The following is a 24,103-nucleotide window of genomic DNA, read 5'->3' as shown; positions in this document are numbered from 1 at the left end:
TTTTCGGAGCAGGCCTGCCGGAGACGCCCAGCACGGACCACCTAAGCTACATTTGAAGTTTGAGGGGGCAAGACAAGCAAGCAGCCCCAGTCTCTGTGCCTCTGTGCGAGCAGTGCCATGGGCAGATGAGGCTGAGCAACAGCTTTCCAGGCTAGCTCTTTCTGCCTGCGAGCTATCTGCAGACGTTCACATTTTAGGAGCAGGGCTGCTGGAGGCGGACGGCACGGAACACCTAAGCTACGTTTGAAGTTTGAGGGGACAAGACAAGCAAGCAGCCCCAGTCTCTGTGCCTCTGTGCGAGCAGTGCCATGGGCAGATGAGGCTGAGCAACAGCTTTCCAGGCTAGCTCTTTCTGCCTGCGAGCTATCTGCAGACGTTTGCATTTTCGGAGCAGGGATGCCGGGGGCGCCCGGCACGGACCACCCAAGCAACGTTTGAAGTTTGAGGGGACAAGACAAGCAAGCAGCCCCAGTCTCTGTGCCTCTGTGCGAGCAGTGCCATGGGCAGATGAGGCTGAGCAACAGCTTTCCAGGCTAGCTCTTTCTGCCTGCGAGCTATCTGCAGACGTTCACATTTTCGGAGCAGGGCTGCTGGAGGCGGATGGCACGGAACACCTAAGCTACGTTTGAAGTTTGAGGGGACAAGACAAGCAAGCAGCCCCAGTCTCTGTGCCTCTGTGCGAGCAGTGCCATGGGCAGATGAGGCTGAGCAACAGCTTTCCAGGCTAGCTCTTTCTGCCTGCGAGCTATCTGCAGACGTTCGCATTTTCAGAGCAGGGCTGAATGAGGCTCCCGAGACGGACCACCTAAGCTACGTTTGAAGTTTGAGGGGACAAGACAAGCAAGCAGCCCCAGTCTCTGTGCCTCTGTGCGAGTAGTGCCATGGGCAGATGAAACTGAGCAACAGCTTTCCAGGCTAGCTCTTTCTGCCTGCGAGCTATCTGCAGACGTTTGCATTTTCGGAGCAGGGCTGACGGAGACGCCCAGCACGGACCACCTAAGCTACATTTGAAGTTTGAGGGGGCAAGACAAGCAAGCAGCCCCAGTCTCTGTGCCTCTGTGCGAGCAGTGCCATGGGCACATGAGGCTGAGCAACAGCTTTCCAGGCTAGCTTTTTCTGCCTGCGAGCTATCTGCAGACGTTCGCATTTTCGGAGCAGGACTGCCGGAAGCGCCCGGCACGGACCACCTAAGCTACGTTTGAAGTCTGAGAGGACAAGACAAGCAAGCAGCCCCAGTCTCTGTGCCTCTGTGCGAGCAGTGCCATGGGCAGATGAGGCTGAGCAACAGCTTTCCAGGCTAGCTCTTTCTGCCTGCAAGCTATCTGCAGACGTTTGCATTTTCGGAGCAGGGCTGCTGGAGGCGGACGGCACGGACCACCTAAGCTACATTTGAAGTTTGAGGGGGCAAGACAAGCAAGCAGCCCCAGTCTCTGTGCCTCTGTGCGAGCAGTGCCATGGGCAGATGAGGCTGAGCAACAGCTTTCCAGGCTAGCTCTTTCTGCCTGCGAGCTATCTGCAGACGTTCACATTTTCGGAGCAGGGCTGCTGGAGGCGGACGGCACGGAACACCTAAGCTACGTTTGAAGTTTGAGGGGACAAGACAAGCAAGCAGCCCCAGTCTCTGTGCCTCTGTGCGAGCAGTGCCATGGGCAGATGAGGCTGAGCAACAGCTTTCCAGGCTAGCTCTTTCTGCCTGCGAGCTATCTGCAGACGTTTGCATTTTCGGAGCAGGGATGCCGGGGGCGCCCGGCACGGACCACCCAAGCAACGTTTGAAGTTTGAGGGGACAAGACAAGCAAGCAGCCCCAGTCTCTGTGCCTCTGTGCGAGCAGTGCCATGGGCAGATGAGGCTGAGCAACAGCTTTCCAGGCTAGCTCTTTCTGCCTGCGAGCTATCTGCAGACGTTTGCATTTTCGGAGCAGGGCTGCCGGAGGCGCCCGGCACGGACCACCTAAGATACGTTTGAAGTTTGAGGGGGCAAGACAAGCAAGAAGCCCCAGTCTCTGTGCCTCTGTGCGAGCAGTGCCATGGGCAGATGAGGCTGAGTAACAGCTTTCCAGGCTAGCTCTTTCTGCCTGCGAGCTATCTGCAGACGTTTGCATTTTTGGAGCAGGGCTGCCGGAGGCGCCCGGCACACACCACCTAATCTACGTTTGAACTTTGAGGGTACAAGACAAGCAAGCAGCCCCAGTCTCTGTGCCTCTGTGCGAGAAGTGCCATGGGCAGATGAGGCTGAGCAACAGCTTTCCAGGCTAGCTCTTTCTGCCTGCGAGCTATCTGCAGACGTTCGCATTTTCGGAGCAGGGCTGCCAAAGGCGCCCAGCAAAGACCACCAAAGCTACGTTTGAAGTTTGAGGGGGCAAGACAAGCAAGCAGCCCCAGTCTCTGTGCCTCTGTGCGAGCAGTGCCATGGGCAGATGAGGCTGAGCAACAGCTTTGCAGGCTAGCTCTTTCTGCCTGCGAGCTATCTGCAGATGTTCGCATTTTAGGTGCAGGGCTGCTGGAGGCGGACGGCACGGAACACCTAAGCTACGTTTGAAGTTTGAGGGGACAAGACAAGCAAGCAGCCCCAGTCTCTGTGCCTCTGTGCGAGCAGTGCCATGGGCAGATGAGGCTGAGCAACAGCTTTCCAGGCTAGCTCTTTCTGCCTGCGAGCTATCTGCAGACGTTTGCATTTTCGGAGCAGGGCTGCCGGAGGCGCCCGGCACGGACCACCCAAGCTACTTTTGAAGTTTGAGGGGACAAGACAAGCAAGCAGCCCCAGTCTCTGTGCCTCTGTGCGAGCAGTGCCATGGGCAGATAAGGCTGAGCAACAGCTTTCCAGGCTAGCTCTTTCTGCCTGCGAGCTATCTGCAGACGTTCGCATTTTCAGAGCAGGGCTGAATGAGGCTCCCGAGACGGACCACCTAAGATACGTTTGAAGTTTGAGGGGACAAGACAAGCAAGCAGCCCCAGTCTCTGTGCCTCTGTGCGAGCGGTGCCATGGGCAGATGAGGCTGAGCAACAGCTTTCCAGGCTAGCTCTTTCTGCCTGCGAGCTATCTGCAGACGTTCGCATTTTCGGAGCAGGGCTGCCAAAGGCGCCCAGCAAAGACCACCAAAGCTACGTTTGAAGTTTGAGGGGGCAAGACAAGCAAGCAGCCCCAGTCTCTGTGCCTCTGTGCGAGCAGTGCCATGGGCAGATGAAACTGAGCAACAGCTTTCCAGGCTAGCTCTTTCTGCCTGCGAGCTATCTGCAGACGTTTGCATTTTCGGAGCAGGGCTGCCGGAGACGCCCAGCACGGACCACCTAAGCTACATTTGAAGTTTGAGGGGACAAGACAAGCAAGCAGCCCCAGTCTCTGTGCCTCTGTGCGAGCAGTGCCATGGGCAGATGAGGCTGAGCAACAGCTTTCCAGGCTAGCTCTTTCTGCCTGCGAGCTATCTGCAGACGTTCGCATTTTCGGAGCAGGGCTGCCGGAGGCGCCCTGCACGGACCACCTAAGACACGTTTGAAGTTTGAGGGGGCAAGACAAGCAAGCAGCCCCAGTCTCTGTGTCTCTGTGCGAGCAGTGCCATGGGCAGATGAGGCTGAGTAACAGCTTTCCAGGCTAGCTCTTTCTGCCTGCGAGCTATCTGCAGACGTTCGCATTTTCGGAGCAGGGCTGCCAAAGGCGCCCGGCACAAACAGCCAAAAGATACGTTTGAAGTTTGAGGGGGCAAGACAAGCAAGCAGCCCCAGTCTCTGTGCCTCTGTGCGAGCAGTGCCATGGGCAGATGAGGCTGAGCAACAGCTTTCCAGGCTAGCTCTTTCTGCCTGCGAGCTATCTGCAGACGTTCGCATTTTCGGAGCAGGGCTGCTGGAGGCGGACGGCACGGAACACCTAAGCTACATTTGAAGTTTGAGGGGACAAGACAAGCAAGCAGCCCCAGTCTCTGTGCCTCTGTGCGAGCAGTGCCATGGGCAGATAAGGCTGAGCAACAGCTTTCCAGGCTAGCTCTTTCTGCCTGCGAGCTATCTGCAGACGTTCGCATTTTCAGAGCAGCGCTGAATGAGGCTCCCGAGACGGACCACCTAAGATACGTTTGAAGTTTGAGGGGACAAGACAAGCAAGCAGCCCCAGTCTCTGTGCCTCTGTGCGAGCAGTGCCATGGGCAGATGAGGCTGAGCAACAGCTTTCCAGGCTAGCTCTTTCTGCCTGCGAGCTATCTGCAGACGTTCGCATTTTCGGAGCAGGGCTGCCAAAGGCGCCCAGCACAGACCACCAAAGCTACGTTTGAAGTTTGAGGGGGCAAGACAAGCAAGCAGCCCCAGTCTCTGTGCCTCTGTGCGAGCAGTGCCATGGGCAGATGAGGCTGAGCAACAGCTTTCCAGGCTAGCTCTTTCTGCCTGCGAGCTATCTGCAGACGTTCGCATTTTCGGAGCAGGGCTGCTGGAGGCGCCCTGCACAGACCACCTAAGCTACGTTTGAAGTTTGAGGGGACAAGACAAGCAAGCAGCCCCAGTCTCTGTGCCTCTGTGCGAGCAGTGCCATGGGCAGATAAGGCTGAGCAACAGCTTTCCAGGCTAGCTCTTTCTGCCTGCGAGCTATCTGCAGACGTTTGCATTTTCGGAGCAGGGCTGCCGGAGGCGCCCGGCACGGACCACCCAAGCTACTTTTGAAGTTTGAGGGGACAAGACAAGCAAGCAGCCCCAGTCTCTGTGCCTCTGTGCGAGCAGTGCCATGGGCAGATGAGGCTGAGCAACAGCTTTCCAGGCTAGCTCTTTCTGCCTGCGAGCTATCTGCAGACGTTCGCATTTTCAGAGCAGCGCTGAATGAGGCTCCCGAGACGGACCACCTAAGATACGTTTGAAGTTTGAGGGGACAAGACAAGCAAGCAGCCCCAGTCTCTGTGCCTCTGTGCGAGCAGTGCCATGGGCAGATGAGGCTGAGCAACAGCTTTCCAGGCTAGCTCTTTCTGCCTGCGAGCTATCTGCAGACGTTCACATTTTAGGAGCAGGGCTGCTGGAGGCGGACGGCACGGAACACCTAAGCTACGTTTGAAGTTTGAGGGGACAAGACAAGCAAGCAGCCCCAGTCTCTGTGCCTCTGTGCGAGCAGTGCCATGGGCAGATGAAACTGAGCAACAGCTTTCCAGGCTAGCTCTTTCTGCCTGCGAGCTATCTGCAGACGTTTGCATTTTCGGAGCAGGGCTGCCGGAGACGCCCGGCACGGACCACCTAAGCTACATTTGAAGTTTGAGGGGGCAAGACAAGCAAGCAGCCCCAGTCTCTGTGCCTCTGTGCGAGCAGTGCCATGGGCAGATAAGGCTGAGCAACAGCTTTCCAGGCTAGCTTTTTCTGCCTGCGAGCTATCTGCAGACGTTCGCATTTTCGGAGCAGGACTGCCGGAAGCGCCCGGCACGGACCACCTAAGCTACGTTTGAAGTCTTAGAGAACAAGACAAGCAAGCAGCCCCAGTCTCTGTGCCTCTGTGCGAGCAGTGCCATGGGCAGATGAGGCTGAGCAACAGCTTTCCAGGCTAGCTCTTTCTGCCTGTGAGCTATCTGCAGACGTTTGCATTTTCGGAGCAGGGCTGCCGGAGGCGCCCGGCACGGACCACCTAAGATACTTTTCAAGTTTGAGGGGACAAGACAAGCAAGCAGCCCCAGTCTCTGTGCCTCTGTGCGAGCAGTGCCATGGGCAGATGAGGCTGAGCAACAGCTTTCCAGGCTAGCTCTTTCTGCCTGCGAGCTATCTGCAGACGTTCGCATTTTCAGAGCAGGGCTGAATGAGGCTCCCGAGACGGACCACCTAAGCTACGTTTGAAGTTTGAGGGGACAAGACAAGGAAGCAGCCCCAGTCTCTGTGCCTCTGTGCAAGCAGTGCCATGGGCAGATGAGGCTGAGCAACAGCTTTCCAGGCTAGCTCTTTCTGCCTGCGAGCTATCTGCAGACGTTCACATTTTCGGAGCAGGGCTGCTGGAGGCGGACGGCACGGAACACCTAAGCTACATTTGAAATTTCAGGGGACAAGACAAGCAAGCAGCCCCAGTCTCTGTGCCTCTGTGCGAGCAGTGCCATGGGCAGATGAGGCTGAGCAACAGCTTTCCAGGCTAGCTCTTTCTGCCTGCGAGCTATCTGCAGACGTTCGCATTTTCGGAGCAGGGCTGCCGGAGGAGCCCGGCACGGACCACCTAAGCTACATTTGAAGTTTGAGGGGACAAGACAAGCAAGCAGCCCCAGTCTCTGTGCCTCTGTGCGAGCAGTGCCATGGGCAGATGAGGCTGAGCAACAGCTTTCCAGGCTAGCTCTTTCTGCCTGCGAGCTATCTGCAGACGTTTGCATTTTCGGAGCAGGGCTGCCGGAGGCGCCCGGCACGGACCACCTAAGCTACGTTTGAAGTTTGAGGGGGCAAGACAAGCAAGCAGCCCCAGTCTCTGTGCCTCTGTGCGAGCAGTGCCATGGGCAGATGAGGCTGAGCAACAGCTTTCCAGGCTAGCTCTTTCTGCCTGCGAGCTATCTGCAGACGTTCGCATTTTCGGAGCAGGGCTGCCAAAGGCGCCCAGCACAGACCACCAAAGATACGTTTGAAGTTTGAGGGGGCAAGACAAGCAAGCAGCCCCAGTCTCTGTGCCTCTGTGCGAGCAGTGCCATGGGCAGATGAGGCTGAGCAACAGCTTTCCAGGCTAGCTCTTTCTGGCTGCGAGCTATCTGCAGACGTTCGCATTTTCGGAGCAGGGCTGCCGGAGGCGGACGGCACGGACCACCTAAGCTACGTTTGAAGTTTGAGGGGACAAGACAAGCAAGCAGCCCCAGTCTCTGTGCCTCTGTGCGAGCAGTGCCATGGGCAGATGAGGCTGAGCAACAGCTTTCCAGGCTACCTCTTTCTGCCTGCGAGCTATCTGCAGACGTTTGCATTTTCGGAGCAGGGCTGCCGGAGGCGCCCGGCACGGACCACCCAAGCTACTTTTGAAGTTTGAGGGGACAAGACAAGCAAGCAGCCCCAGTCTCTGTGCCTCTGTGCGAGCAGTGCCATGGGCAGATAAGGCTGAGCAACAGCTTTCCAGGCTAGCTCTTTCTGCCTGCGAGCTATCTGCAGACGTTCGCATTTTCAGAGCAGGGCTGAATGAGGCTCCCGAGACGGACCACCTAAGATACGTTTGAAGTTTGAGGGGACAAGACAAGCAAGCAGCCCCAGTCTCTGTGCCTCTGTGCGAGCAGTGCCATGGGCAGATGAGGCTGAGCAACAGCTTTCCAGGCTAGCTCTTTCTGCCTGCGAGCTATCTGCAGACGTTCACATTTTAGGAGCAGGGCTGCTGGAGGCGGACGGCACGGAACACCTAAGCTACGTTTGAAGTTTGAGGGGGCAAGACAAGCAAGCAGCCCCAGTCTCTGTGCCTCTGTGCGAGCAGTGCCATGGGCAGATGAGTCGGAGCAACAGCTTTCCAGGCTAGCTCTTTCTGCCTGCGAGCTATCTGCAGACGTTTGCATTTTCAGAGCACGGCTGCCGGAGACGCCCAGCACGGACCACCTAAGCTACATTTGAAGTTTGAGGGGACAAGACAAGCAAGCAGCCCCAGTCTCTGTGCCTCTGTGCGAGCAGTGCCATGGGCAGATGAGGCTGAGCAACAGCTTTCCAGGCTAGCTCTTTCTGCCTGCGAGCTATCTGCAGACGTTCGCATTTTCGGAGCAGGGCTGCCGGAGGCGCCCGGCACGGACCACCTAAGATACTTTTCAAGTTTGAGGGGACAAGACAAGCAAGCAGCCCCAGTCTCTGTGCCTCTGTGCGAGCAGTGCCATGGGCAGATGAGGCTGAGCAACAGCTTTCCAGGCTAGCTCTTTCTGCCTGCGAGCTATCTGCAGACGTTCGCATTTTCAGAGCAGGGCTGAATGAGGCTCCCGAGACGGACCACCTAAGCTACGTTTGAAGTTTGAGGGGACAAGACAAGCAAGCAGCCCCAGTCTCTGTGCCTCTGTGCAAGCAGTGCCATGGGCAGATGAGGCTGAGCAACAGCTTTCCAGGCTAGCTCTTTCTGCCTGCGAGCTATCTGCAGACGTTCGCATTTTCGGAGCAGGGCTGCCGGGTGCGCCCGGCACGGACCACCTAAGATACGTTTGAAGTTTGAGGGGGCAAGACAAGCAAGCAGCCCCAGTCTCTGTGCCTCTGTGCGAGCAGTGCCATGGGCAGATGAGGCTGAGCAACAGCTTTCCAGGCTAGCTCTTTCTGCCTGCGAGCTATCTGCAGACGTTCGCATTTTCAGAGCAGGGCTGCTGGAGGCGGACGGCACGGAACACCTAAGCTACGTTTGAAGTTTGAGGGGACAAGACAAGCAAGCAGCCCCAGTCTCTGTGCCTCTGTGCGAGCAGTGCCATGGGCAGATAAGGCTGAGCAACAGCTTTCCAGGCTAGCTCTTTCTGCCTGCGAGCTATCTGCAGACGTTTGCATTTTCGGAGCAGGGCTGCCGGAGGCGCCCGGCACGGACCACCCAAGCTACTTTTGAAGTTTGAGGGGACAAGACAAGCAAGCAGCCCCAGTCTCTGTGCCTCTGTGCGAGCAGTGCCATGGGCAGATGAGGCTGAGCAACAGCTTTCCAGGCTAGCTCTTTCTGCCTGCGAGCTATCTGCAGACGTTCGCATTTTCAGAGCAGCGCTGAATGAGGCTCCCGAGACGGACCACCTAAGATACGTTTGAAGTTTGAGGGGACAAGACAAGCAAGCAGCCCCAGTCTCTGTGCCTCTGTGCGAGCAGTGCCATGGGCAGATGAGGCTGAGCAACAGCTTTCCAGGCTAGCTCTTTCTGCCTGCGAGCTATCTGCAGACGTTCACATTTTAGGAGCAGGGCTGCTGGAGGCGGACGGCACGGAACACCTAAGCTACGTTTGAAGTTTGAGGGGACAAGACAAGCAAGCAGCCCCAGTCTCTGTGCCTCTGTGCGAGCAGTGCCATGGGCAGATGAAACTGAGCAACAGCTTTCCAGGCTAGCTCTTTCTGCCTGCGAGCTATCTGCAGACGTTTGCATTTTCGGAGCAGGGCTGCCGGAGACGCCCGGCACGGACCACCTAAGCTACATTTGAAGTTTGAGGGGGCAAGACAAGCAAGCAGCCCCAGTCTCTGTGCCTCTGTGCGAGCAGTGCCATGGGCAGATAAGGCTGAGCAACAGCTTTCCAGGCTAGCTTTTTCTGCCTGCGAGCTATCTGCAGACGTTCGCATTTTCGGAGCAGGACTGCCGGAAGCGCCCGGCACGGACCACCTAAGCTACGTTTGAAGTCTTAGAGAACAAGACAAGCAAGCAGCCCCAGTCTCTGTGCCTCTGTGCGAGCAGTGCCATGGGCAGATGAGGCTGAGCAACAGCTTTCAAGGCTAGCTCTTTCTGCCTGTGAGCTATCTGCAGACGTTTGCATTTTCGGAGCAGGGCTGCCGGAGGCGCCCGGCACGGACCACCTAAGATACTTTTCAAGTTTGAGGGGACAAGACAAGCAAGCAGCCCCAGTCTCTGTGCCTCTGTGCGAGCAGTGCCATGGGCAGATGAGGCTGAGCAACAGCTTTCCAGGCTAGCTCTTTCTGCCTGCGAGCTATCTGCAGACGTTCGCATTTTCAGAGCAGGGCTGAATGAGGCTCCCGAGACGGACCACCTAAGCTACGTTTGAAGTTTGAGGGGACAAGACAAGGAAGCAGCCCCAGTCTCTGTGCCTCTGTGCAAGCAGTGCCATGGGCAGATGAGGCTGAGCAACAGCTTTCCAGGCTAGCTCTTTCTGCCTGCGAGCTATCTGCAGACGTTCACATTTTCGGAGCAGGGCTGCTGGAGGCGGACGGCACGGAACACCTAAGCTACGTTTGAAGTTTGAGGGGACAAGACAAGCAAGCAGCCCCAGTCTCTGTGCCTCTGTGCGAGCAGTGCCATGGGCAGATGAGGCTGAGCAACAGCTTTCCAGGCTAGCTCTTTCTGCCTGCGAGCTATCTGCAGACGTTCGCATTTTCGGAGCAGGGCTGCCGGGTGCGCCCGGCACGGACCACCTAAGCTACATTTGAAGTTTGAGGGGACAAGACAAGCAAGCAGCCCCAGTCTCTGTGCCTCTGTGCGAGCAGTGCCATGGGCAGATGAGGCTGAGCAACAGCTTTCCAGGCTAGCTCTTTCTGCCTGCGAGCTATCTGCAGACGTTTGCATTTTCGGAGCAGGGCTGCCGGAGGCGCCCGGCACGGACCACCTAAGCTACGTTTGAAGTTTGAGGGGGCAAGACAAGCAAGCAGCCCCAGTCTCTGTGCCTCTGTGCGAGCAGTGCCATGGGCAGATGAGGCTGAGCAACAGCTTTCCAGGCTAGCTCTTTCTGCCTGCGAGCTATCTGCAGACGTTCGCATTTTCGGAGCAGGGCTGCCAAAGGCGCCCAGCACAGACCACCAAAGATACGTTTGAAGTTTGAGGGGGCAAGACAAGCAAGCAGCCCCAGTCTCTGTGCCTCTGTGCGAGCAGTGCCATGGGCAGATGAGGCTGAGCAACAGCTTTCCAGGCTAGCTCTTTCTGGCTGCGAGCTATCTGCAGACGTTCGCATTTTCAGAGCAGGGCTGAATGAGGCTCCCGAGACGGACCACCTAAGATACGTTTGAAGTTTGAGGGGACAAGACAAGCAAACAGCCCCAGTCTCTGTGCCTCTGTGCGAGCAGTGCCATGGGCAGATGAGGCTGAGCAACAGCTTTCCAGGCTAGCTTTTTCTGCCTGCGAGCTATCTGCAGACGTTTGCATTTTCAGAGCAGGGGTGCCGGAGGCGCCCGGCACGGACCACCCAAGCTACTTTTGAAGTGTGAGGGGACAAGACAAGCAAGCAGCCCCAGTCTCTGTGCCTCTGTGCGAGCAGTGCCATGGGCAGATGAGGCTGAGCAACAGCTTTCCAGGCTAGCTCTTTCTGCCTGCGAGCTATCTGCAGACGTTCGCATTTTCGGAGCAGGGCTGCCGGAGGCGCCCGGCACGGACCACCTAAGATACTTTTCAAGTTTGAGGGGACAAGACAAGCAAGCAGCCCCAGTCTCTGTGCCTCTGTGCGAGCAGTGCCATGGGCAGATGAGGCTGAGCAACAGCTTTCCAGGCTAGCTCTTTCTGCCTGCGAGCTATCTGCAGACGTTCGCATTTTCAGAGCAGGGCTGAATGAGGCTCCCGAGACGGACCACCTAAGATACGTTTGAAGTTTGAGGGGACAAGACAAGCAAGCAGCCCCAGTCTCTGTGCCTCTGTGCAAGCAGTGCCATGGGCAGATGAGGCTGAGCAACAGCTTTCCAGGCTAGCTCTTTCTGCCTGCGAGCTATCTGCAGACGTTCGCATTTTCGGAGCAGGGCTGCCGGGTGCGCCCGGCACGGACCACCTAAGATACGTTTGAAGTTTGAGGGGGCAAGACAAGCAAGCAGCCCCAGTCTCTGTGCCTCTGTGCGAGCAGTGCCATGGGCAGATGAGGCTGAGCAACAGCTTTCCAGGCTAGCTCTTTCTGCCTGCGAGCTATCTGCAGACGTTTGCATTTTCGGAGCAGGGCTGCCGGAGGCGCCCGGCACGGACCACCTAAGCTACGTTTGAAGTTTGAGGGGGCAAGACAAGCAAGCAGCCCCAGTCTCTGTGCCTCTGTGCGAGCAGTGCCATGGGCAGATGAGGCTGAGCAACAGCTTTCCAGGCTAGCTCTTTCTGCCTGCGAGCTATCTGCAGACGTTCACATTTTCGGAGCAGGGCTGCTGGAGGCGGACGGCACGGAACACCTAAGCTACGTTTGAAGTTTGAGGGTACAAGACAAGCAAGCAGCCCCAGTCTCTGTGCCTCTGTGCGAGCAGTGCCATGGGCAGATGAGGCTGAGCAACAGCTTTCCAGGCTAGCTCTTTCTGCCTGCGAGCTATCTGCAGACGTTCGCATTTTCAGAGCAGGGCTGAATGAGGCTCCCGAGACGGAACACCTAAGCTACGTTTGAAGTTTGAGGGGACAAGACAAGCAAGCAGCCCCAGTCTCTGTGCCTCTGTGCGAGCAGTGCCATGGGCAGATGAGGCTGAGCAACAGCTTTCCAGGCTAGCTCTTTCTGCCTGCGAGCTATCTGCAGACGTTTGCATTTTCGGAGCAGGGCTGCCGGAGGCGCCCGGCACGGAACACCTAAGCTACGTTTGAAGTTTGAGGGGGCAAGACAAGCAAGCAGCCCCAGTCTCTGTGCCTCTGTGCGAGCAGTGCCATGGGCAGATGAGGCTGAGCAACAGCTTTACAGGCTAGCTCTTTCTGCCTGCGAGCTATCTGCAGACGTTTGCATTTTCGGAGCACGGCTGCCGGAGACGCCCAGCACGGACCACCTAAGCTACATTTGAAGTTTGAGGGGACAAGACAAGCAAGCAGCCCCAGTCTCTGTGCCTCTGTGCGAGCAGTGCCATGGGCAGATGAGGCTGAGCAACAGCTTTCCAGGCTAGCTCTTTCTGCCTGCGAGCTATCTGCAGACGTTTGCATTTTCAGAGCAGGGGTGCCGGAGGCGCCCGGCAAGGACCACCCAAGCTACTTTTGAAGTGTGAGGGGACAAGACAAGCAAGCAGCCCCAGTCTCTGTGCCTCTGTGCGAGCAGTGCCATGGGCAGATGAGGCTGAGCAACAGCTTTCCAGGCTAGCTCTTTCTGCCTGCGAGCTATCTGCAGACGTTCACATTTTCGGAGCAGGGCTGCTGGAGGCGGACGGCACGGAACACCTAAGCTACGTTTGAAGTTTGAGGGTACAAGACAAGCAAGCAGCCCCAGTCTCTGTGCCTCTGTGCGAGCAGTGCCATGGGCAGATGAGGCTGAGCAACAGCTTTCCAGGCTAGCTCTTTCTGCCTGCGAGCTATCTGCAGACGTTCGCATTTTCAGAGCAGGGCTGAATGAGGCTCCCGAGACGGAACACCTAAGCTACGTTTGAAGTTTGAGGGGACAAGACAAGCAAGCAGCCCCAGTCTCTGTGCCTCTGTGCGAGCAGTGCCATGGGCAGATGAGGCTGAGCAACAGCTTTCCAGGCTAGCTCTTTCTGCCTGCGAGCTATCTGCAGACGTTTGCATTTTCGGAGCAGGGCTGCCGGAGGCGCCCGGCACGGACCACCCAAGCTACGTTTGAAGTTTGAGGGGACAAGACAAGCAAGCAGCCCCAGTCTCTGTGCCTCTGTGCGAGCAGTGCCATGGGCAGATAAGGCTGAGCAACAGCTTTCCAGGCTAGCTCTTTCTGCCTGCGAGCTATCTGCAGACGTTCGCATTTTCAGAGCAGGGCTGAGTGAGGCTCCCGAGACGGACCACCTAAGATATGTTTGAAGTTTGAGGGGACAAGACAAGCAAGCAGCCCCAGTCTCTGTGCCTCTGTGCGAGCAGTGCCATGGGCAGATGAGGCTGAGCAACAGCTTTCCAGGCTAGCTCTTTCTGCCTGCGAGCTATCTGCAGACGTTCACATTTTAGGAGCAGGGCTGCTGGAGGCGGACGGCACGGAACACCTAAGCTACGTTTGAAGTTTAAAGGTACAAGACAAGCAAGCAGCCCCAGTCTCTGTGCCTCTGTGCGAGCAGTGCCATGGGCAGATGAGGCTGAGCAACAGCTTTCCAGGCTAGCTCTTTCTGGCTGCGAGCTATCTGCAGACGTTCGCATTTTCGGAGCAGGGCTGCCGGATGCGCCCGGCACGGACCACCTAAGCTACGTTTGAAGTTTCAGGGGACAAGACAAGCAAGCAGCCCCAGTCTCTGTGCCTCTGTGCGAGCAGTGCCATGGGCAGATGAGGCTGAGCAACAGCTTTCCAGGCTACCTCTTTCTGCCTGCGAGCTATCTGCAGACGTTTGCATTTTCGGAGCAGGGCTGCCGGAGGCGCCCGGCACGGACCACCCAAGCTACTTTTGAAGTTTGAGGGGACAAGACAAGCAAGCAGCCCCAGTCTCTGTGCCTCTGTGCGAGCAGTGCCATGGGCAGATAAGGCTGAGCAACAGCTTTCCAGGCTAGCTCTTTCTGCCTGCGAGCTATCTGCAGACGTTCGCATTTTCAGAGCAGGGCTGAATGAGGCTCCCGAGACGGACCACCTAAGATACGTTTGAAGTTTGAGGGGACAAGACAAGCAAGCAGCCCCAGTCTCTGTGCCTCTGTGCGAGCAGTGCCATGGGCAGATGAGGCTGAGCAACAGCTTTCCAGGCTAGCTCTTTCTGCCTGCGAGCTATCTGCAGACGTTCACATTTTAGGAGCAGGGCTGCTGGAGGCGGACGGCACGGAACACCTAAGCTACGTTTGAAGTTTGAGGGGGCAAGACAAGCAAGCAGCCCCAGTCTCTGTGCCTCTGTGCGAGCAGTGCCATGGGCAGATGAGGCTGAGCAACAGCTTTCCAGGCTACCTCTTTCTGCCTGCGAGCTATCTGCAGACGTTTGCATTTTCGGAGCAGGGCTGCCGGAGGCGCCCGGCACGGACCACCCAAGCTACTTTTGAAGTTTGAGGGGACAAGACAAGCAAGCAGCCCCAGTCTCTGTGCCTCTGTGCGAGCAGTGCCATGGGCAGATAAGGCTGAGCAACAGCTTTCCAGGCTAGCTCTTTCTGCCTGCGAGCTATCTGCAGACGTTCGCATTTTCAGAGCAGGGCTGAATGAGGCTCCCGAGACGGACCACCTAAGATACGTTTGAAGTTTGAGGGGACAAGACAAGCAAACAGCCCCAGTCTCTGTGCCTCTGTGCGAGCAGTGCCATGGGCAGATGAGGCTGAGCAACAGCTTTCCAGGCTAGCTTTTTCTGCCTGCGAGCTATCTGCAGACGTTTGCATTTTCAGAGCAGGGGTGCCGGAGGCGCCCGGCACGGACCACCCAAGCTACTTTTGAAGTGTGAGGGGACAAGACAAGCAAGCAGCCCCAGTCTCTGTGCCTCTGTGCGAGCAGTGCCATGGGCAGATGAGGCTGAGCAACAGCTTTCCAGGCTAGCTCTTTCTGCCTGCGAGCTATCTGCAGACGTTCGCATTTTCGGAGCAGGGCTGCCGGAGGCGCCCGGCACGGACCACCTAAGATACTTTTCAAGTTTGAGGGGACAAGACAAGCAAGCAGCCCCAGTCTCTGTGCCTCTGTGCGAGCAGTGCCATGGGCAGATGAGGCTGAGCAACAGCTTTCCAGGCTAGCTCTTTCTGCCTGTGAGCTATCTGCAGACGTTCGCATTTTCAGAGCAGGGCTGAATGAGGCTCCCGAGACGGACCACCTAAGATACGTTTGAAGTTTGAGGGGACAAGACAAGCAAGCAGCCCCAGTCTCTGTGCCTCTGTGCAAGCAGTGCCATGGGCAGATGAGGCTGAGCAACAGCTTTCCAGGCTAGCTCTTTCTGCCTGCGAGCTATCTGCAGACGTTCGCATTTTCGGAGCAGGGCTGCCGGGTGCGCCCGGCACGGACCACCTAAGATACGTTTGAAGTTTGAGGGGGCAAGACAAGCAAGCAGCCCCAGTCTCTGTGCCTCTGTGCGAGCAGTGCCATGGGCAGATGAGGCTGAGCAACAGCTTTCCAGGCTAGCTCTTTCTGCCTGCGAGCTATCTGCAGACGTTTGCATTTTCGGAGCAGGGCTGCCGGAGGCGCCCGGCACGGACCACCTAAGCTACGTTTGAAGTTTGAGGGGGCAAGACAAGCAAGCAGCCCCAGTCTCTGTGCCTCTGTGCGAGCAGTGCCATGGGCAGATGAGGCTGAGCAACAGCTTTCCAGGCTAGCTCTTTCTGCCTGCGAGCTATCTGCAGACGTTCACATTTTCGGAGCAGGGCTGCTGGAGGCGGACGGCACGGAACACCTAAGCTACGTTTGAAGTTTGAGGGTACAAGACAAGCAAGCAGCCCCAGTCTCTGTGCCTCTGTGCGAGCAGTGCCATGGGCAGATGAGGCTGAGCAACAGCTTTCCAGGCTAGCTCTTTCTGCCTGCGAGCTATCTGCAGACGTTCGCATTTTCAGAGCAGGGCTGAATGAGGCTCCCGAGACGGAACACCTAAGCTACGTTTGAAATTTGAGGGGACAAGACAAGCAAGCAGCCCCAGTCTCTGTGCCTCTGTGCGAGCAGTGCCATGGGCAGATGAGGCTGAGCAACAGCTTTCCAGGCTAGCTCTTTCTGCCTGCGAGCTATCTGCAGACGTTTGCATTTTCGGAGCAGGGCTGCCGGAGGCGCCCGGCACGGAACACCTAAGCTACGTTTGAAGTTTGAGGGGGCAAGACAAGCAAGCAGCCCCAGTCTCTGTGCCTCTGTGCGAGCAGTGCCATGGGCAGATGAGGCTGAGCAACAGCTTTCCAGGCTAGCTCTTTCTGCCTGCGAGCTATCTGCAGACGTTTGCATTTTCGGAGCACGGCTGCCGGAGACGCCCAGCACGGACCACCTAAGCTACATTTGAAGTTTGAGGGGACAAGACAAGCAAGCAGCCCCAGTCTCTGTGCCTCTGTGCGAGCAGTGCCATGGGCAGATGAGGCTGAGCAACAGCTTTCCAGGCTAGCTCTTTCTGCCTGCGAGCTATCTGCAGACGTTTGCATTTTCAGAGCAGGGGTGCCGGAGGCGCCCGGCACGGACCACCCAAGCTACTTTTGAAGTGTGAGGGGACAAGACAAGCAAGCAGCCCCAGTCTCTGTGCCTCTGTGCGAGCAGTGCCATGGGCAGATGAGGCTGAGCAACAGCTTTCCAGGCTAGCTCTTTCTGCCTGCGAGCTATCTGCAGACGTTCACATTTTCGGAGCAGGGCTGCTGGAGGCGGACGGCACGGAACACCTAAGCTACGTTTGAAGTTTGAGGGTACAAGACAAGCAAGCAGCCCCAGTCTCTGTGCCTCTGTGCGAGCAGTGCCATGGGCAGATGAGGCTGAGCAACAGCTTTCCAGGCTAGCTCTTTCTGCCTGCGAGCTATCTGCAGACGTTCGCATTTTCAGAGCAGGGCTGAATGAGGCTCCCGAGACGGAACACCTAAGCTACGTTTGAAGTTTGAGGGGACAAGACAAGCAAGCAGCCCCAGTCTCTGTGCCTCTGTGCGAGCAGTGCCATGGGCAGATGAGGCTGAGCAACAGCTTTCCAGGCTAGCTCTTTCTGCCTGCGAGCTATCTGCAGACGTTCGCATTTTCAGAGCAGGGCTGAGTGAGGCTCCCGAGACGGACCACCTAGGATATGTTTGAAGTTTGAGGGGACAAGACAAGCAAGCAGCCCCAGTCTCTGTGCCTCTGTGCGAGCAGTGCCATGGGCAGATGAGGCTGAGCAACAGCTTTCCAGGCTAGCTCTTTCTGCCTGCGAGCTATCTGCAGACGTTCACATTTTAGGAGCAGGGCTGCTGGAGGCGGACGGCACGGAACACCTAAGCTACGTTTGAAGTTTGAGGGGACAAGACAAGCAAGCAGCCCCAGTCTCTGTGCCTCTGTGCGAGCAGTGCCATGGGCAGATGAGGCTGAGCAACAGCTTTCCAGGCTAGCTCTTTCTGGCTGCGAGCTATCTGCAGACGTTCGCATTTTCGGAGCAGGGCTGCCGGAGGCGGACGGCACGGACCACCTAAGCTACGTTTGAAGTTTCAGGGGACAAGACAAGCAAGCAGCCCCAGTCTCTGTGCCTCTGTGCGAGCAGTGCCATGGGCAGATGAGGCTGAGCAACAGCTTTCCAGGCTACCTCTTTCTGCCTGCGAGCTATCTGCAGACGTTTGCATTTTCGGAGCAGGGCTGCCGGAGGCGCCCGGCACGGACCACCCAAGCTACTTTTGAAGTTTGAGGGGACAAGACAAGCAAGCAGCCCCAGTCTCTGTGCCTCTGTGCGAGCAGTGCCATGGGCAGATAAGGCTGAGCAACAGCTTTCCAGGCTAGCTCTTTCTGCCTGCGAGCTATCTGCAGACGTTCGCATTTTCAGAGCAGGGCTGAATGAGGCTCCCGAGACGGACCACCTAAGATACGTTTGAAGTTTGAGGGGACAAGACAAGCAAGCAGCCCCAGTCTCTGTGCCTCTGTGCGAGCAGTGCCATGGGCAGATGAGGCTGAGCAACAGCTTTCCAGGCTAGCTCTTTCTGCCTGCGAGCTATCTGCAGACGTTCACATTTTAGGAGCAGGGCTGCTGGAGGCGGACGGCACGGAACACCTAAGCTACGTTTGAAGTTTGAGGGGGCAAGACAAGCAAGCAGCCCCAGTCTCTGTGCCTCTGTGCGAGCAGTGCCATGGGCAGATGAGGCTGAGCAACAGCTTTCCAGGCTAGCTCTTTCTGCCTGCGAGCTATCTGCAGACGTTTGCATTTTCGGAGCACGGCTGCCGGAGACGCCCAGCACGGACCACCTAAGCTACATTTGAAGTTTGAGGGGACAAGACAAGCAAGCAGCCCCAGTCTCTGTGCCTCTGTGCGAGCAGTGCCATGGGCAGATGAGGCTGAGCAACAGCTTTCCAGGCTAGCTCTTTCTGCCTGCGAGCTATCTGCAGACGTTTGCATTTTCAGAGCAGGGCTGCCGGAGGCGCCCGGCACGGACCACCCAAGCTACTTTTGAAGTGTGAGGGGACAAGACAAGCAAGCAGCCCCAGTCTCTGTGCCTCTGTGCGAGCAGTGCCATGGGCAGATGAGGCTGAGCAACAGCTTTCCAGGCTAGCTCTTTCTGCCTGCGAGCTATCTGCAGACGTTCGCATTTTCGGAGCAGGGCTGCCGGAGGCGCCCGGCACGGACCACCTAAGATACTTTTCAAGTTTGAGGGGACAAGACAAGCAAGCAGCCCCAGTCTCTGTGCCTCTGTGCGAGCAGTGCCATGGGCAGATGAGGCTGAGCAACAGCTTTCCAGGCTAGCTCTTTCTGCCTGCGAGCTATCTGCAGACGTTCGCATTTTCAGAGCAGGGCTGAATGAGGCTCCCGAGACGGACCACCTAAGCTACGTTTGAAGTTTGAGGGGACAAGACAAGCAAGCAGCCCCAGTCTCTGTGCCTCTGTGCAAGCAGTGCCATGGGCAGATGAGGCTGAGCAACAGCTTTCCAGGCTAGCTCTTTCTGCCTGCGAGCTATCTGCAGACGTTCGCATTTTCGGAGCAGGGCTGCCGGGTGCGCCCGGCACGGACCACCTAAGATACGTTTGAAGTTTGAGGGGGCAAGACAAGCAAGCAGCCCCAGTCTCTGTGCCTCTGTGCGAGCAGTGCCATGGGCAGATGAGGCTGAGCAACAGCTTTCCAGGCTAGCTCTTTCTGCCTGCGAGCTATCTGCAGACGTTTGCATTTTCGGAGCAGGGCTGCCGGAGGCGCCCGGCACGGACCACCTAAGCTACGTTTGAAGTTTGAGGGGGCAAGACAAGCAAGCAGCCCCAGTCTCTGTGCCTCTGTGCGAGCAGTGCCATGGGCAGATGAGGCTGAGCAACAGCTTTCCAGGCTAGCTCTTTCTGCCTGCGAGCTATCTGCAGACGTTCACATTTTCGGAGCAGGGCTGCTGGAGGCGGACGGCACGGAACACCTAAGCTACGTTTGAAGTTTGAGGGTACAAGACAAGCAAGCAGCCCCAGTCTCTGTGCCTCTGTGCGAGCAGTGCCATGGGCAGATGAGGCTGAGCAACAGCTTTCCAGGCTAGCTCTTTCTGCCTGCGAGCTATCTGCAGACGTTCGCATTTTCAGAGCAGGGCTGAATGAGGCTCCCGAGACGGAACACCTAAGCTACGTTTGAAGTTTGAGGGGACAAGACAAGCAAGCAGCCCCAGTCTCTGTGCCTCTGTGCGAGCAGTGCCATGGGCAGATGAGGCTGAGCAACAGCTTTCCAGGCTAGCTCTTTCTGCCTGCGAGCTATCTGCAGACGTTTGCATTTTCGGAGCAGGGCTGCCGGAGGCGCCCGGCACGGAACACCTAAGCTACGTTTGAAGTTTGAGGGGGCAAGACAAGCAAGCAGCCCCAGTCTCTGTGCCTCTGTGCGAGCAGTGCCATGGGCAGATGAGGCTGAGCAACAGCTTTCCAGGCTAGCTCTTTCTGCCTGCGAGCTATCTGCAGACGTTTGCATTTTCAGAGCAGGGGTGCCGGAGGCGCCCGGCACGGACCACCCAAGCTACTTTTGAAGTGTGAGGGGACAAGACAAGCAAGCAGCCCCAGTCTCTGTGCCTCTGTGCGAGCAGTGCCATGGGCAGATGAGGCTGAGCAACAGCTTTCCAGGCTAGCTCTTTCTGCCTGCAAGCTATCTGCAGACGTTCGCATTTTCGGAGCAGGGCTGCCGGAGGCGCCCGGCACGGACCACCTAAGATACTTTTCAAGTTTGAGGGGACAAGACAAGCAAGCAGCCCCAGTCTCTGTGCCTCTGTGCGAGCAGTGCCATGGGCAGATGAGGCTGAGCAACAGCTTTCCAGGCTAGCTCTTTCTGCCTGCGAGCTATCTGCAGACGTTCGCATTTTCAGAGCAGGGCTGAATGAGGCTCCCGAGACGGACCACCTAAGCTACGTTTGAAGTTTGAGGGGACAAGACAAGCAAGCAGCCCCAGTCTCTGTGCCTCTGTGCAAGCAGTGCCATGGGCAGATGAGGCTGAGTAACAGCTTTCCAGGCTAGCTCTTTCTGCCTGCGAGCTATCTGCAGACGTTCGCATTTTCGGAGCAGGGCTGCCGGGTGCGCCCGGCACGGACCACCTAAGATACGTTTGAAGTTTGAGGGGGCAAGACAAGCAAGCAGCCCCAGTCTCTGTGCCTCTGTGCGAGCAGTGCCATGGGCAGATGAGGCTGAGCAACAGCTTTCCAGGCTAGCTCTTTCTGCCTGCGAGCTATCTGCAGACGTTTGCATTTTCGGAGCAGGGCTGCCGGAGGCGCCCGGCACGGACCACCTAAGCTACGTTTGAAGTTTGAGGGGGCAAGACAAGCAAGCAGCCCCAGTCTCTGTGCCTCTGTGCGAGCAGTGCCATGGGCAGATGAGGCTGAGCAACAGCTTTCCAGGCTAGCTCTTTCTGCCTGCGAGCTATCTGCAGACGTTCACATTTTCGGAGCAGGGCTGCTGGAGGCGGACGGCACGGAACACCTAAGCTACGTTTGAAGTTTGAGGGTACAAGACAAGCAAGCAGCCCCAGTCTCTGTGCCTCTGTGCGAGCAGTGCCATGGGCAGATGAGGCTGAGCAACAGCTTTCCAGGCTAGCTCTTTCTGCCTGCGAGCTATCTGCAGACGTTCGCATTTTCAGAGCAGGGCTGAATGAGGCTCCCGAGACGGAACACCTAAGCTACGTTTGAAGTTTGAGGGGACAAGACAAGCAAGCAGCCCCAGTCTCTGTGCCTCTGTGCGAGCAGTGCCATGGGCAGATGAGGCTGAGCAACAGCTTTCCAGGCTAGCTCTTTCTGCCTGCGAGCTATCTGCAGACGTTTGCATTTTCGGAGCAGGGCTGCCGGAGGCGCCCGGCACGGACCACCCAAGCTACGTTTGAAGTTTGAGGGGACAAGACAAGCAAGCAGCCCCAGTCTCTGTGCCTCTGTGCGAGCAGTGCCATGGGCAGATAAGGCTGAGCAACAGCTTTCCAGGCTAGCTCTTTCTGCCTGCGAGCTATCTGCAGACGTTCGCATTTTCAGAGCAGGGCTGAGTGAGGCTCCCGAGAGGGACCACCTAAGATATGTTTGAAGTTTGAGGGGACAAGACAAGCAAGCAGCCCCAGTCTCTGTGCCTCTGTGCGAGCAGTGCCATGGGCAGATGAGGCTGAGCAACAGCTTTCCAGGCTAGCTCTTTCTGCCTGCGAGCTATCTGCAGACGTTCACATTTTAGGAGCAGGGCTGCTGGAGGCGGACGGCACGGAACACCTAAGCTACGTTTGAAGTTTGAGGGGACAAGACAAGCAAGCAGCCCCAGTCTCTGTGCCTCTGTGCGAGCAGTGCCATGGGCAGATGAGGCTGAGCAACAGCTTTCCAGGCTAGCTCTTTCTGCCTGCGAGCTATCTGCAGACGTTTGCATTTTCGGAGCAGGGCTGCCGGAGGCGCCCGGCACGGACCACCTAAGCTACATTTGAAGTTTGAGGGGACAAGACAAGCAAGCAGCCCCAGTCTCTGTGCCTCTGTGCGAGCAGTGCCATGGGCAGATGAGGCTGAGCAACAGCTTTCCAGGCTAGCTCTTTCTGCCTGCGAGCTATCTGCAGACGTTCGCATTTTCAGAGCAGGGCTGAATGAGGCTCCCGAGACGGAACACCTAAGCTACGTTTGAAGTTTGAGGGGACAAGACAAGCAAGCAGCCCCAGTCTCTGTGCCTCTGTGCGAGCAGTGCCATGGGCAGATGAGGCTGAGCAACAGCTTTCCAGGCTAGCTCTTTCTGCCTGCGAGCTATCTGCAGACGTTTGCATTTTCGGAGCAGGGCTGCCGGAGGCGCCCGGCACGGACCACCCAAGCTACTTTTGAAGTTTGAGGGGACAAGACAAGCAAGCAGCCCCAGTCTCTGTGCCTCTGTGCGAGCAGTGCCATGGGCAGATAAGGCTGAGCAACAGCTTTCCAGGCTAGCTCTTTCTGCCTGCGAGCTATCTGCAGACGTTCGCATTTTCAGAGCAGGGCTGAATGAGGCTCCCGAGACGGACCACCTAAGATACGTTTGAAGTTTGAGGGGACAAGACAAGCAAGCAGCCCCAGTCTCTGTGCCTCTGTGCGAGCAGTGCCATGGGCAGATGAGGCTGAGCAACAGCTTTCCAGGCTAGCTCTTTCTGCCTGCGAGCTATCTGCAGACGTTCACATTTTAGGAGCAGGGCTGCTGGAGGCGGACGGCACGGAACACCTAAGCTACGTTTGAAGTTTGAGGGGACAAGACAAGCAAGCAGCCCCAGTCTCTGTGCCTCTGTGCGAGCAGTGCCATGGGCAGATGAGGCTGAGCAACAGCTTTCCAGGCTAGCTCTTTCTGCCTGCGAGCTATCTGCAGACGTTCGCATTTTCGGAGCAGGGGTGCCGGGTGCGCCCGGCACGGACCACCTAAGCTACGTTTGAAGTTTGAGGGGGCAAGACAAGCAAGCAGCCCCAGTCTCTGTGCCTCTGTGCGAGCAGTGCCATGGGCAGATGAGGCTGAGCAACAGCTTTCCAGGCTAGCTCTTTCTGCCTGCGAGCTATCTGCAGACGTTCGCATTTTCGGAGCAGGGCTGCCAAAGGCGCCCAGCACAGACCACCAAAGCTACGTTTGAAGTTTGAGGGGGCAAGACAAGCAAGCAGCCCCAGTCTCTGTGCCTCTGTGCGAGCAGTGCCATGGGCAGATGAGGCTGAGCAACAGCTTTCCAGGCTAGCTCTTTCTGCCTGCGAGCTATCTGCAGACGTTTGCATTTTCGGAGCAGGGGTGCCGGAGGCGCCCGGCACGGACCACCCAAGCTACTTTTGAAGTGTGAGGGGACAAGACAAGCAAGCAGCCCCAGTCTCTGTGCCTCTGTGCGAGCAGTGCCATGGGCAGATGAGGCTGAGCAACAGCTTTCCAGGCTAGCTCTTTCTGCCTGCGAGCTATCTGCAGACGTTCGCATTTTCGGAGCAGGGCTGCCGGAGGCGCCCGGCACGGACCACCTAAGCTACGTTTGAAGTTTGAGGGGGCAAGACAAGCAAGCAGCCCCAGTCTCTGTGCCTCTGTGCGAGCAGTGCCATGGGCAGATGAGGCTGAGCAACAGCTTTCCAGGCTAGCTCTTTCTGCCTGCGAGCTATCTGCAGACGTTCACATTTTCGGAGCAGGGCTGCTGGAGGCGGACGGCACGGAACACCTAAGCTACGTTTGAAGTTTGAGGGTACAAGACAAGCAAGCAGCCCCAGTCTCTGTGCCTCTGTGCGAGCAGTGCCATGGGCAGATGAGGCTGAGCAACAGCTTTACAGGCTAGCTCTTTCTGCCTGCGAGCTATCTGCAGACGTTCGCATTTTCAGAGCAGGGCTGAATGAGGCTCCCGAGACGGAACACCTAAGCTACGTTTGAAGTTTGAGGGGACAAGACAAGCAAGCAGCCCCAGTCTCTGTGCCTCTGTGCGAGCAGTGCCATGGGCAGATGAGGCTGAGCAACAGCTTTCCAGGCTAGCTCTTTCTGCCTGCGAGCTATCTGCAGACGTTTGCATTTTCGGAGCAGGGCTGCGGAGGCGCCCGGCACGGACCACCCAAGCTACGTTTGAAGTTTGAGGGGACAAGACAAGCAAGCAGCCCCAGTCTCTGTGCCTCTGTGCGAGCAGTGCCATGGGCAGATAAGGCTGAGCAACAGCTTTCCAGGCTAGCTCTTTCTGCCTGCGAGCTATCTGCAGACGTTCGCATTTTCAGAGCAGGGCTCAATGAGGCTCCCGAGACGGA

The sequence above is a fragment of the Opisthocomus hoazin genome, unplaced genomic scaffold (assembly GCF_030867145.1).
Source record: "Opisthocomus hoazin isolate bOpiHoa1 unplaced genomic scaffold, bOpiHoa1.hap1 HAP1_SCAFFOLD_47, whole genome shotgun sequence".
In the NCBI taxonomy this organism is placed as follows: domain Eukaryota; kingdom Metazoa; phylum Chordata; class Aves; order Opisthocomiformes; family Opisthocomidae; genus Opisthocomus; species Opisthocomus hoazin.
Note: the sequence above shows the minus strand (reverse complement) of the source record.